The 13,835-nt window shown below is 42.5% G+C and overlaps 1 protein-coding gene and 1 pseudogene across 5 annotated transcripts in view; both read left to right on the top strand.

Annotated features, from left to right (window-relative positions):
• The window catches only part of LOC101391864 (UPF0606 protein KIAA1549L), a 281,751-nt gene that overhangs the window by 64,081 nt on the left and 203,835 nt on the right, over positions 1-13,835 (top strand). The gene's annotated exons all lie outside the window — the stretch shown is intronic.
• LOC147912671 (protein S100-A11 pseudogene) lies at positions 5,307-8,855 on the top strand (annotated as a pseudogene).

Below are 13,835 nucleotides of genomic sequence, written 5' to 3'. Positions count from 1 at the left end.
TAAAAACCACCTCATTATTATGTGATTGGTTAATTCAGTGATAAGGACAGCAGGTAGAGAAGCCCTTGAATTTGGGCTCAGAGTTAGGTAGCATCCACGTCCAACTACAGCAGTTGTCCCTATGTGATTTGTTAAGACATGTGTGAGATTGACGGTGACTTTTTAATGACAAGCTGAGAGCAATCTTACAAGGCACGAATACAACTCTTCTCAGCAATTAACCACAGTTTAAAGCCATGTTTTCATTAAGAAAATATTTTGCCTCATTTTATCAGTGATGTAGACAGATTAAGGAGTAGCAGATAATTAGTACCTTAAAGCATTCAAATTAATCCATACCTTTTTAAATTGGAAGCATGGAGAGAGAAGAAAAAGCTGAAAATGTTTTTGTTTTTTTCTTAAACAATAATAAGATCAAGACAGCTGATAATAAAGTTGATGCAAGAGATGTGGATCATCCAGTGATCTGCTTTAGAGTCAAATGCTGTTTGAGAAAAAGCTGTTTTTATAAGAAATGTCTCAAAATATCAAATCAAGAGCCCAGTAGATGAGCTTGCTTTACTGAGCCTCTTTCCCCTGATTTGGAAACAGCTCCGGCTAATGAGATATGTCAGGAAACTCTCAGGTGTAAATGGTGAGTTGGTAAGATGCTACATTTTCAAAGTAGTTGATTTTGTTTGGTGCCCTGAAATTGATTTTAATCCACTACTAGTCAGAGAGTCTTACCCTTTTTTGGTGCCAGGGGCCCCTTTGGTAGTCTGGTGAAGTCTATGGACCCTTCTCGGGAGGATAGTTGTAGTACTTATCCATAGAATTGAAAAGGAAGCCAAATATATTGAAATACAGCTTTATTCACAGACCCTGAAGAGGTTCTAGGTTATTAACCTCTGTGACATCACATCTCTATTCTTGATGGAAAAAAGTAGTTTCTGGTTGAGTGATTTCCCCAGTTTCTTAAAAGAGGAAATGAGCTGGTACCAGCTCTGCAGAGGCACTCACTGTAAGGCAGCAGTCTTATCACATATGTTTGAATAAAGCACTTCTGCTGTGCTAACAACGTGGTAACTTGGAAAAGAACCTAAGTTCTTAGTTTTGTACCTGAAGGGTTTCCAGTAACATATGAAATTAGACAAGATGAGTGCTACCTAGAGTTATTGACCTTATATGTGAAGGATGACCTCAGAGAACAAACAAAAAGAAGGGAAAATAAACAGAATCAATTTTTCTTGGAAAGCTGTGGTTTATTTATTAACTGCCATAATAGAATGAAATATTCTGTCTTCATTGCTCTTTTCAGGATCCAAGAAAACACTAATCAGCTTCAAAACATTGGAAACAATCTAATTACACATCATTATGTTATATCCGTATAATAAAATCCTATGCAGCCCATTAAAAAGCATGCACTCTAGTAGAATGAACTCTAAGATATGTCGTTAGTGGAAAAGGAAAGGTGTAGATGAGTGCATTGCGTGTTCTCACTCGTAAAAATGTGTCCGTTAATAAAGCATGGATATTTCTGGAAAGAGGCACCCATAACTGGTAATGATGATTATTTCTGGGAAGGGAACTTGAGGTCTGGAGAGTGGTGAGGAGACTGACTTTTCACTGTATACCTGCTTGTATTGATTGAATGTTTGCCATGTACATGTCTCAGCGATTCTAGTTAATTCATTAAAAAACGAACTGTCCTTGTGTCTAGCAACTATTGGTATTGAAATGAAATGAAAGCATGTAAAGAATATGTACTAATTAAGCCTGTCAAATATTTCACTAATTAATGCGCTACTCTGTGTGCCAAGAAGAAATTCTCAACCATTAGGCCTGCTCCAAATGAGAGCAACAGGTACTTGGCCCTGCTTCAGGGTGTTCCCCCGCCCTCCAGTGTCCTCCTGAGGCTGGTCTCTTCCTTACGCTGCACGCACAGTCTCTGCTCCTCGACTTGATCTGTGAGCTCCTGGAGGCATGTGTCTCAAACGGTGCCTGCACAGAGAGGCCCACACGAATGGGGAAGGAACGAGTCACTCTCGATCCTGCCAGCAGTGAAGTCTAGAGATGCAGAAATAGGTAGTGGGCCTTGAATCTTCCTGTAGCAGAGCCGGCGGCACAGCCAGACCCCATGTCCTGGTGGTTCTCAGCTGGAGTTGGGGCAGAGGGGAGGGTGGAGGCGATGAAGGGCAACCAGGGAAGACTGACTCTGGTGAGGGCACCTTTCCTTGACGTCCTTAATTTTACCCCCAAACCTCTGTTGTGGGGGTGGTTGCTGGTGGAGGAGACAAAGCCAGCAGAACAGTGGGAGCAGTAGGTGGGAGAGAATCAGAGAGAAGTTGGATAAAAGCAGTTGTTCAGTGAAATTTCACAGTGCCTTTCGAGAATGAAATTCAATTTATATTTAGAACTTGATTTTAATCCAGAAGGAACACACAAGCTGATTAAGATCAAGACTCTGTAAGAAATACTTTGTGTCGGTTCTTGAAAGGGTTTGTGATCAAGTGTGAATGGAAGGTCTGGTCACGCTCATTCATGTATTCATTCGTTCCTTTACTCCATGTTTATTGTTGAGGTGTTGTGTCCCATGAGGGATCCAGATTCCTGGGCTCTAATCTGGGCTCCATTCCTTGCCACCTGTGCCACCTTGAGCTGGTTGTTTAATCTCTTTGTGCTTCAGTTTTCTCATTGTTAATTTGGGGATAGTAGTACCTATTTCGTAAGATTAAATAAGATAACAGATGTAAAGTGCTTAGGACAATGCCTGGCATCATCAGGATTCAGTAAATGTCAGGTGTTTTTTTTTTTAACCATTCATTGATTCATTGAACCTTGATGGAGCTCCTGTCTGTGCTAGGTAGGCACTGCTGGAGGTATTGGGGGGGGTGTAATTCCTGTCTCCAAAGAACTCAGCTACTAGTTGGTGTGGTAGTTATCTCTTCCTTTGAAACAAATTTCCCAACATGTAGTGGCTGGAAACCATGACAGACATTACTTATCTCTCCGTTTCTGTGGGTTAGGAGTTCAGGATCAGCTTGGTTGGGTGGTTCTGCTCAGGATCTCTCATGAGTTTACAGCCAAAATATTGGCCAGGACTGCAATCATCTGAAGGTTTGACTGGGGCTGGAGGATGCATTTCTAAGGTGTCTCACTTACATGACTGGCAACTTGGTTCTTCTCCACATGGGCATTTCCATGGCACTGCTTGAGTGTCCTCCCAATATGGTGTCTGGCTTTCCCCAGAGCAGGTGATCCAAGAGGCTAAGCCAGAAACTGCAATGCCTTTTATGACCTAGCCCCAGAAGCCAAACACCATTACTTCTGCTATGTTCTATCAGTGTCACAGCTCAGCCCTAATTCAATATGGGGTGGGGAGAACTATACACAGGCTTGGATACCAGGAGGTGGGGGTCTTTGTGGACTATCTTGGAGGCTGGCTACCACAGTTGGGGAGGAAGACATGTAATCATAGGAAAAGTGCTGTGATGGAGATATACCACAGGGAGCTTCTTGTGGCAACCAAGTCTTGTCAGGAAAGGAGGAGGTGAAGCTTGAGCTCATTCTTGAAGGAAAAGAAGAGCTTTGGCTTGGTGTGTGAGGAATGGGAGTGTGCAGGGCAGAAGGAGCTTCAGGAGGAAAGGCACAGAGGCAAGAATGAGCATCATATACCCTGGAAGCTGGGAGTACATCTCTTGGCCTTGAGCAAAGGCTCTGGTGGGGAAGGACAAGAAGGTAAATGTGGTGATGATGTCAGCACTGACCTGCCTGTATGGGACTGATGTGATGATGGTCGTGACAGCTGCACTTACACTCACAAATGAAAGAAGATTATTTCACAATTTTTAAGGATTTGCTCTCTAAAATACCTTTGTGGTATTTGGGATGCCTATGCATACATCCATCCATCTGTCTGTCCATCTGTCCATCCATCCATTTATCCATCCAACTAATCAATATTAATTGCATTTGAACTATATGACAGGAAGCACTTAAGATCACCAGCACAGTTTCTGTTTTGTATACACACACACGCACACACACACACACAATTTTAGTGTATTCTCCTTTACTTTTTCTTCATAGCACTAACCACTAGTTGGCATTATATTGCATTTTATGTTTATTGCCTGTATTCATTTAGAATATAAACTCCAAGAGTATAAACTCTAGGGACTTTGTCTGTGTTTACGTCATTATACCCCCATGCCTAGAATGATGCTGGCGCATACGAGGGCGCAGTGAAGATGTGGTTGAATAAATGCAGGAGTGGAGTGAGGTGACAGAAGTGTGAGAGGATGCTGGGGCAATGTGCAGGGAGGGAATGTCCAGGTCTTCCTGAGGTGGGGAAAGGAGCAGTTAGAGAAGGCTTTGCAGAACACTTGCTGTATGAATGGAGCTTGCCAAGTGGATGAGCTGCGAATGAGCATTTGAGACAGAGGAGGTCGTATGAGCGAAGGAATGGAGATGTGTGAGAGCATGGGCACAGTTCTGGATCTGCCTGTCTCTCTAGGTAGTTTATAAAACTAAAAGTATAATTACAAGATAGGAAAAGCTTCTTCCAGCTGTTGCTTTTATATAATAATTCCTTTTTTTGTGTGTGTGAGGAAGATTGTCCCTGAGCTGACACCTGTTGCCAATCTTCCCCTTTTTGCTTGAGGAAGATTGTCCTGAGCTAACAGCTGTGCCAGTCTTCCTCTCTCTATTTCTTGTACGTAGGAGGCCGCCACAGCATGGCTTGATGAGCAGTATGTAGGTCCATGCCCAGGATCCGAACCTGCAAACCCCAGGCCACTGAAGCAGAGTGCACGAACTTAACCACCACGCCACCAGGCCGGCCCCAATAATTCATTTTTTAAAATACACATTTGAGGAATCATGCTTTGCAGATATTTCTGAACTTAAAATTCCACTAGTTGGTAGACATTCCTGTGCTGTGGCTGTAAATGAGAAACAAATACCAGAGCTGCATGTCCTTCCCATCAGCGAGCTCTAGCCTCAGTGCTGTATGCACATGTCTTTCAGAATGTACTTCCCTGCTGCAGTGGCCATGCATTTAGTTTTCCCTATAGCCTTGACATGAGATGTATTTTTTGGTATCTCTGTTGACTTGATGTTTTTAGTCACATTGCTACTAGATAGAGCCATACTTCAGGCTGTTTTACAGTAAAGGAGGTTGCGGGTCTGTGGTGAGGGTGGGTTGAATCAGATATTATTTACGTTGCTGTTCCTGTAGGACCAGCTTGAGATCTTCTTAGGTTATTTTTCCCCAGTTGTCATCTTCAGAGCAGGAATGTTGGCACACCGGAAGGTGCTTCCTCATGGCCCCTGCTGGTCCCTTGTCTGTGAACTTCAGGAACCAGCTGCTCAGAGGCAAGATCAACCCTTCAGAGATTTCCAGGTACTGCATTCATGAGATTCTCCTTAGGGGCGAAGGTATGTTCAGGTAATCTGAAAGTATTAACAGCCTTGAAAAACATTTTAAAAGAAGCAACTTGGACCCAAGAATTTTCTCTGGTCCCTATTTTTTTTTAAATTCTTTTTTTTTTTTTTTTTTTTTTGTGAGGAAGATCAGCCCTGAGCTAACATCCATGCTAATCCTCCTCTTTTTGCTGAGGAAGACCGGCTCTGAGCTAACATCTATTGCCAATCCTCCTTTTTTTTTTCCCCCCAAAGCCCCAGTAGATAGTTGTATGTCATAGTTGCACATCCTTCTAGTTGCTGTATGTGGGATGCGGCCTCAGCATGGCCAGAGAAGCGGTGTGTTGGTGCACGCCTGGGATCCGAACCGGGCCTCCAGTAGCAGAGCGCATGCACTTAACCGCTAAGCCACGGGGCCGGCCCATCTGGTCCCTATTTTTTTTCTTAGTAACTCACTTGGATTTTTTTCTTGTTATCCACCTCTACTCACACTGAGCAATGTCAATGTTCAGTATCAAAGAAAAACTTTCATATGTTATAGAGGCAATTAATTTTTTTTTTTTTGGTGAGGAGATCAGCCCTGTGCTAACATCTGCCAATCCTCCTCTTTTTTTTTGCTGAGGAAGAGTGGCCCTGGGCTAACATGTGTGCTCATCTTCCTCCACTTTATATGGGACGCCACCACAGCATGGCTTGCCAAGCAGTGCGTCAGTGCATGCCCAGGATCCGAACCGGCGAACCCCAGGCCACCACAGCAGAGTGCGCGCACTTAACCACTTGCGCCACTGGCCAGTCCCGAGGCAATTAATTTTTGATTCTCCTGAAAAAGAGGAACTCAAATTTGATCCTAAATTGGAATAAAAAGTTAATTGTCTCTGGGCAGTGGGATTATGGGTATTTTTTCTTCCCTCTGCTTTTCATTTTCTCCCTAAAATGTCAATAATGAACATGTATTATTATTATATAGTGGGTTTTTTTTCTATTGTGATGTCCAGTTTTCTTTTTTTTATTGTGAAATTTTTGTTGTACATTATTGTTTATCAGTCACTATATAAGTGCATCCCTCTACCCCTTGTGCCTGCCCCCCCCACCCCACTAGCACCTGGTAACCACCCACAGTTCTATCTGTCTGTGTGTTGGTTTATCTTCCACATATGAGTGAAATCACACAGTTTGTCTTTCTCTTTCTGGCTTATTTCACTTAACATAATACCCTCCAGGTCCATCCATGTTGTTGCAAATGGGACGATTTTGTCTTTTTTTTTTTTACGGCTGAGTAGTATTCCGTTGTATGTATATACCACATCTTCTTTATCCAATCATCAGTCAAGGGACACTTGGGTTGCTTCTGTTTCTTGGCTATAGTGAATAATGCTGGAATGAACATAGGGGTACATAAGCCTCTTTGGATTGTTGATTTCGGGTTCGTTGGGTAGATTCCCAGTAGTAGGATAGCTGGATCATAAGGTATTTCTATTTTTAATTTTTTGAGGAATCTCCGTGCTGTTTTCCATAGAGGCTGCACCAGTTTGCATTCCCACCAGCAGTGGATTAGGGTTCACAGCCTCTCCAGCATTTGTTGCTTTTTGTCTTGGTGATTATAGCCATTCCAATGGGTGTAAGGTGATATCTTAGTGTGGTTTTGATTTGCATTTCCCTGATGATTAGTGATGTTGAGCATCTTTTCACGTGCCTATTGGCCATCTGTATATCTTCTTTGGAGAAGTGTCTGTTCATTTCCTCTGCCCACTTTTTGATTGAGTTGTTTTTTTTTTTGTTATTCAGTTGTGTGAGTTCTTTATGTATTATGGAGATTAATCCCTTGTCAGATATATGGTTTGCAAATATTTTTTCCCAGCTGGTGGGTTCCCTATTCATTTTGATTCTGGTTTCATGTGCCTTGTAGAAGCTCTTTAATCTGATGAAGTCCCTATATAGTGGGTTTAAAACCAAGAAACTTTTTGGAAAATTTGCTTTTCAACATTTGTGGATCTCTAGGCATTCTTTTTGCAAAATGGATCCTGAGTCCTCACTCCTTTTTCTCTTCGGAGCTCACTTTTTGATGTCAGTCATGGTAGATTGAGTGATGGCTTCAAAGGGCAGAGGGGGTTTCTCATTTATTAACTACAAGTTGCCTGGGGCAAGGCAGAGCCAAGCAGATGAGACCACTGGGGTTGTCCAAAGCTGAGTCAGGCTGCCAAAGAGGAGACGTTTATTCCTACCGTGTAACTCTCACTTCCCAGCAAGAAAGTCCAGAAATGACTGTTTTTCTATGACTCTCTGTTGTTAGTAATTTGGCATGTGAATCTACCAAGCCCAGTTTTGCCCTGGCAGTGTCTGCCGATATGCCTTTTGGCTGGTGTTTTTGAGAAACCGTCTTCTGACCATCCTCTCTGACCTCGTGGTCGCATCCTCCTCCCACCAACATCACAAACATCAGGAGTTTTGTGGGCACACTGTCTCTGCCTGGCCCAGGGTAACCAGGTGATTCTATGATATGTCGATGAAGTGGTAGTTTGGAAGAAAAAGAAGATAGCAGGTTTAAGCAAAATAAGACATCCTTGAAAATAGGCCCTAAATATTTGACCAGCTCACCAGTTGTCAGCTCCCAGGCTCCGATTCCTGCAGAAAGCACACGCAGGTGACAAAAATAGATGGAATCAGCCTTCCAGCCAACCCACTACCCATACATCACTGTGTGTCTTGAGCAAATATCAATTTGCAAAGCTGTTTCAGTGGCTTATGGTGACGTGGCATAAAGGTGTGCTTGTAGCTTTTCCTTAGATGAGAATTTCAGAGGTTACTCACTAGGTCTGATAACTGGATACCTCATCAAGTTAAAACCTCAAAAACTTCTTTATCTTGAAGATGAAGAAATATACATATGAGGAAATTCCCTGACATACAACCACTTGGGATGAAAATGGGCAAATATGGGCTTTCAGTCCAGGTGCGAGCAAAGAAACCACCCTTAGACAACCCTCAGGAGAGCACCCTGCGCCATTCTTGAGGCACAGCCAGCAATTCTTTGCTCAACTCCAGCATCACAAAATCTCCAGCCCTACAGAGACTGAGCAGTGTGAGTCCCTGATTTCTGACTTCCGGAGGTGTGCTGGACAGGATCATAGCAATTGTAAACTCTGCAACAGGGAGTTCCTAAACTTCATAAATACCGAACTGGCAGCCTCCAGAAAGAAACAGATCCCTGGTGTCTGTGACTACAGGGTGAAGAAATTAGACTCAACCATGATAGGTGGCTAAATTTCCAAGAATTTCTTAATCTTATTGGTGGCCTAGCTGTGGCTTGCCATGTCTCCTTCATCTTGGCTGGCCATTCCCACAAGCAAATCTGAGGAGCCCTTGGGCCTGGCCTCCAAGCCCACCCTCATTCCTTCTAACCTCCCAATCTCCATTTATTCTCCATGGGCCACACATACCCTGAGCTTAGTGCACCCACTACCCCACGCAGGCCATTCCTGCTGGTACTAATAAAACAATGTAGTTTTTTTTTTTTTTTTTTTGCCAAGGAAGATTTGCCCTGAGCTAACATCTGTTGCCAGTCTTCCTCTTTTTGCTTGAGGAAGATTTGCCCTGAGCTAACAGCTGTGCCAGTCTTCCTCTATTTTGTGTGTGGGTCACCACCACAGCATGGCTGCTGATGAGTGGTGTAAGTCCACACCCCGGAACTGAACCTGGGCCTCTGAAGCAGGGCATGCCAAACTTAATCACTAGGCCATGGGGCTGGCCCCAAAAACAATGCAGTTTTTACACACACACACACACACACACACACACACACACACGTACTCAAACCTTCAGGTTTGTAGATAAGTCCTTAAGTTTCTTTCCAACAGCTGTCTTTATGAGGGTCTACCATGTGCAATTCACTGAGGACTCAAAAAGGAAGAAGACATGAATTTTCCCTCAAGGAATTCATAGCCTTAGAAGGGCCGATGGGACCCACACACAAATAGAGTTTACAAAGTCGAAGGTGGAAACTGTCCCAGGGAAGGCATAAAGTGCTGTGAGCTCTTAACTGTTTGCAAGAGAACAACATAAACAACCAACCTGGATATATTTAGAAGCATCCACAGAAACATAAAGAAAGGTGTTTATTTTCCTGAAGTTTCTCTAACATATGGCCATTTCCCCCTACATTATTTCTATTTATTGCACACACTGTGGCAAATTTATCATCGTGCATAAATGTCACTAAATTCTGCTCACTCTTCACTCCGAGTTGATTTGTTTGCTCTGTAGCACCGTGGTTGTTTGAGGAACTGTTGTTCTGCTCTTGTCTGGAAGAAGACAGAAGTGTCTCACTTGTGAGACCTCCTCACCCTCCTTCTCCACCCGTCAGCCATGTTTCAGCAGAAGTAGACTGAGCTTCCCTTCAGAACTTACCCCAACCCAGAGAACTGAGTTGGACAATCTGAAAACAACCTCAAAAGCAAGAACCTTCCTCCCCCTTGGACGAGTCTCCAAACAGCCAGCCCCTGCTTCCCTTCCACTCTTTCGGGCATTACTGGGGCTCCCCTGGAGTTCAAGAGCAGTGAGCTATCGTTTATTGAGTGTCTCCCGCATCCTAGGCATTTTACATACATTTACCGTGAATTCTGTCACATTTTCAGATAAAGAAACTGAGCCCAAGAAGTCAAGTAATTTGGCCAAGATCCCATAGCTAGAATTTGGACCCCAGTCTGCCCAACTCCAAAAACCAATGTTTTCCCCACTGTGCTATGCTGCTTCTAAATCAAGACACCAGTAAAAGAGAAGATGCCCTTTAGTTCAAAGAAAAAAAAGCCCCCAAACCTACAGACTTTAAAAATCGTCTTCATTTATCCGTTGATAATCCTTTCATTGTCCTGCCTTTCTCCTCATATCCAGGAGGTAGGTGAAAGCTGGAGATGGGAAGTTGTTCCATTTTTCTCCTACCCAAGAAACCCTGTGGCGGTTGGCTCTTGATGGGCTGGCTTTACCTCTTGCCCCACAGTTCAGCCCGTTGAGCATTTCTCTGAAAGCCTCTCACTCCTCTCTGAGGGTCTTTTTTCCCCGTGGATCTTCCTGCTTTGCAAGGACCTGGGGGCGGGGGTGAGTGAGGTAGATTGTGGGGCCAAGGGCTCTCTCTAACCTTTTATGAAGTGGGAATTCTTCCTGCATGTTTCCTGCTGCCCATCTGGTGACTCAGACCCGGCCAGTATGCACTCATGTTTAAGCTTTAAAGCAATCTTTCCAGCCGGACTTGTACTTTTAAGATTCTTTTGATGAATTTGATTCTTTCCCGGGAAGCCATGTGCCTTCTCCAAGTGGCTCACATAGAAAAGCACTGCTCTTTCAGGTAGAAGCTGGATCCTTAAGGAGGATAGGTGAGGAAACGAGACACTGAGAGTGTCAGTGGATTGCAGAACTGTGAGAATTTGAAATTTCGTGGAGAGTCATATTATTTCTGGAAAGAACATCTGCAAAGATGGAGGTCACTGAATTTTTCTGGAGAGGTTTTTGGTTTCAGCTTCTACCAAATCTTAGGATGACTGGCAGGGGGAGGGACTGGAGGGTGGTAGTTATGAAGTTTAGACTATTGCACGCGGAGCTGCTGGTTGATGGGAAGTGCAGGTGTGATCAGCCATAGGATATGGGTGGCTGAGAGCACTGCTTCACTCCTAGGCCACATTAATAGAAATACGGTATCTAAAATCAGAGGTGTAGTTGTTCTCCACCCTCAGAGATGCTGGGGAGTTGCTCCTAGAGTATTGGGTTCGTTTCTGGAATTTCACTAGTTTAGTTCTGTTTTGTTTAGGGAATTCTAGAATCTTTCTGGATCACTTTTCTGTGCTCAAAAAGCAGGAGTTGTTAGAGGTGACAGGCATCTGATCAAATCATGAATATAATTGCATATGGCCAAAGGGATTAAGTTTCAACTTAAATTCCTAACAAATCAGATAAAAATAGCTAAGAAATATTACTGCTTAATCATTGTTGAGCATCTGCAGTTTCTGCTTTGAGTAATGTTTATTTTGAAAACCGTTTTTATTATGCTTAATCTATATGAAAATAAACTAAAAAATAAAACACAGTATTAGTTCATTCAACATCCAGTTGATCCTTTCTAGGTGACTAGTGCCGGGCAAAATATTATAGAGCATACAAATCAGAATAGCACGTTCTTTCCTCCCTCTCTTTCCCCGAGATTTTACTCCTCTGTTACCAAAATGTTTATATTCTATTTGAGGAAACAAGTAATACTGAATAAAAAGTTAAATCACAATTAAGGGCAAGAATAAGATCCCTTTCAGCAGAAAACTAAGACCTGACTATCTACAAGCAGCTATTATGCACGCTCTCTGCCTGGAACCAAGACATAAGCAGAAGAGGCTCTGAGTTGATAAATTAGATATAAAGAAATCCTGGCATTAAAACTGAAGTTTACTGAGAACTCTGCAGACCTTTGTTTGTACCTAACTATTCTTACTTTCAAACATTTCTAAGTAACTCCATTCCTAGCATCCCAGTGTTAGCAAATCAGAGGCAACAAATGAGATGGAAAAAGAGGCTACCATTGACACAGGCAACTGCCGTCTTGAAACAAGGTAGGCAATAAATAAATATAGGCAGACACCTTTGCAGTAATAGGGATTGACATTAATAGCTAGGCAACAGATGTGACAGAAGGCTATAAAAGTCTGTGCATGGGGTGGGTTTAAATAGCCCCACCGAGCCCAGTGACCCTGAGGGCTTCATTGCATTAAGGTGCTTTATAGTAATTGATATGTTTCTCCTGATAGCCTGTGTTCGTAACGATGACCCCGAGGCCTGCAGGAAAGATTAAATTACGCTCAGTGGGTGCTGTTTAAGAAGGTATATGGGTATATTGTATTTATTTTTCTTAAACCATTTTAGAATTCCCAATGTCTAAATCAGTGGCATTGCCATAGAAGAAGTACCTTTTGAAAAGAAAGGAGAAATAAGATGAAAAGGAATTGCTGCTTAAAAAAATAGTTTGACAACTGTTTGGCAAAACAAAGGTTTCGTGATTGCTGCTTAGTTTCCCAGAAAGCTTGGTTAGCCACAAGGACTCATTTTCTAAGGGTATTCTCTAGATTGCCAACAATAATAAATGCTGTAGAACTGTGCTGTTCAAAATGGTGACCACAGTCACATGTGACTGTCTAAACTTAAGAATTCAGTGCCTCAGCTGCACTAGCCACGTTTCAAGTGCCCACTAGCTGCCTGTGGCTAATGGCCGCTGTACTGGACAGCGCAGATATAAAATGTTCCCATCATCGTAGAAAATCCTTTTGCACATCACTGCCATAGAAAGTCAGGAGGAAGCAAGCTCTGTGTAGAGCTTAAAGCAATCCTAGAGACACCTTTCAGTATTCAGTTTCTTGTTTGGCTTTGGTGTTTGAGTATTTGAATTAACTGCATAGTGAAATTCCAGTTAGGTTTGGTTCTGGTAGAATTATAGTCAGAAAATTGCTGTATCTGAAATGATTTCATGAGTGTAATGCTTCTGTATAGTTTTAGGGGCAGCCAGAAAAGTGACTTGAAAATGTGATGCTTCTATAAGCCTTTTATCTAAAGGTACTGAGGGTTCTGGAAAAATCATAGAGTTCACAAGGCTCTTGGTTAGTTCCATGCTAAGTGATTGGTGTTCTTATTTTCATTTTTTTCAGAGTTCATTCTGCAAGATATATGTCAGAAGCAATAGGGAAATAATCTCAACCTGATCTTCCAAACAGATTTTAGAGAGCAGAAATGTTTCTTCTTAACAAATACATTCGGCTGAAACATCGTCATGTCTTACATGACCTGAGGAGAAAATGTTCACCAGTTCACCAATGGTCCAGTCTGTGAGTGATAGTCATGATAAAGAAGACATCTCTTAGGAAAAGTGGAAGACCAGTGAATTACGGGGAAGATAAAGGTATTCAATTACTGACCAAGGGGACTCCTCTTTAGCTGGCTGATGGTCTTCATGAGATACGTGGATTTCAAATGAAAAGAGGAGAAACTAAAGTTAGTTTAATAGGTGACTTATAATTTGAGCAGGGAACAAAATGACTTTCTCAGTCTTACAAAACTCAAATCAATGACCTAATTTATTTTTCCCCCAAGGGCCGCTGATGCTGTATTGGAGGTGGGGGTCATGAGAATGTTGTGGTCCATGCATGCCATTAGCAATCTAGGTATTTTATACATGTGAGTTGATGAAAACATGCTGGTTTATTGAACATGCTGAGCTTGGTAGGGCACGTGTAGGAAACACCTTTGCTTGTTCTTATGCCCTTCCCTTTCAATCCCTTAGCTTAGTTCTGGCCACTCTCAGATAATAAGTAAATAGTCTCCTTTCCCATGTATCAAAAATGTCCATCCAATGTAATATCAAAATCCAATTAAAAATTGTTTTAAAAAGTCCAATTTGAAACACT

The sequence above is a fragment of the Ceratotherium simum genome, chromosome 34 (assembly GCF_057802395.1).
Source record: "Ceratotherium simum simum isolate JZ-2026a chromosome 34, ASM5780239v1, whole genome shotgun sequence".
Classification (NCBI taxonomy): Eukaryota; Metazoa; Chordata; class Mammalia; order Perissodactyla; family Rhinocerotidae; genus Ceratotherium; species Ceratotherium simum.
The sequence above is the reverse complement of the archived record's forward strand: the minus strand, read 5'-3'. Positions and strand labels throughout refer to the sequence as shown.